Genomic DNA, 1,311 nt, shown 5'->3' with positions numbered 1-1,311 from the left:
GCGCAGTTCAAACTGAGCGTGTGTTTGGAAGCGCTCGTTTTGATGGAACCAGTTGCCCCGAGTGGGTGGTGCTTATCGTAACACTGCCAACACTTGACGGTTGGACACTTGGACGGTTATAGGAAGTGTTCCTGCATTTAAATGATATCATAATTGTGAAAATGATAGCTCATGATGACAAAAAAGACCACAATATTATAAATACCATTGATACATGAGACACTGTAATATGGTATTTCGTGGGTGGATAACGCAGGAGCAGTCCTAGCTGAACGGTGGAAAAATCGGTGGCATCAAGTTAGAGGATGTTAATTAGCACTATTTAAATCTGTAAATATTGTTCAAAACGACCCATAATGTGCAAATCAAAGCATTTATTGCAATATATATGTATATCTTTTTGTTAACCTATCAACCTGCAATAAAAAGTATCGTCATGTTCTCTTATTCGGCCACTTTGCTTAACTGAAATTGTACAGTAGGCTACATGATGTACAGCAGGCTCCAAACTCCAAACCCGATTAGAGACAATAATGCACGTGCATGTTGAGGTCAATAGAGGGAGCTATCTACACATAAAAAAAACTGATGTGAAACCCCCTTAGTGAGGGCAAGAGACAAAACACATTTGGACATTTAGAACATACACCTTATCATCATCTAACATGCCATCCGTTGTTAAATCCATCCCTGGAGTTCCTGTTTTATTTCTGATCTAGCTCGATGCAAATTAAAACTCTATGTATGTGCAACAAAAAATAATGTCACATGACAGATTTGATTCAACTGGGCCTCTGCTGCCATCACGTGGCTAGCAGTAATATATGAATTTATTCCTCAGTAATCCCATTTCTTGTATTTTTTCTCCCACAATTTGCAGTATGCACAAAAGTCAAACAAATGAGCAAGAAAGCCATCATTGCATGCATTGGTTTTGATTTCATTTGGTTTCTAAATCAGGAATAAAGATAAATACTTACTTGCTGTCAAGGTGTGCAGTACTGCCTCGCCGCAATGAAAATGATGGCTAAAATATAATCCTATCAAATGAAATTGAAGCCGTCATTATTACTCTTAGTTGTTTTTCGGAAACCTACGGTAAAGATGTGTACTGTAGATGTATTAGAGACTTACAACAAATGCATTGCTGCAATTGCAATGCAACTTCTCTCAATTTATTTTTAACATTTCAAAAGTGAAATGTGTCAGAAATGGTTCTGTCAGAGCTACGGAATATTGAACCATCCAGATTTGTGGATTTGTAAAATGTTACAAATAGCTTTTTTAAAATACAAAAATCCTGAATGCTTA

This window comes from Notothenia rossii, assembly GCF_949606895.1.
Source record: "Notothenia rossii genome assembly, chromosome: 9".
NCBI lineage: Eukaryota > Metazoa > Chordata > Actinopteri > Perciformes > Nototheniidae > Notothenia > Notothenia rossii.
The sequence above is the reverse complement of the archived record's forward strand: the minus strand, read 5'-3'. Positions refer to the sequence as shown.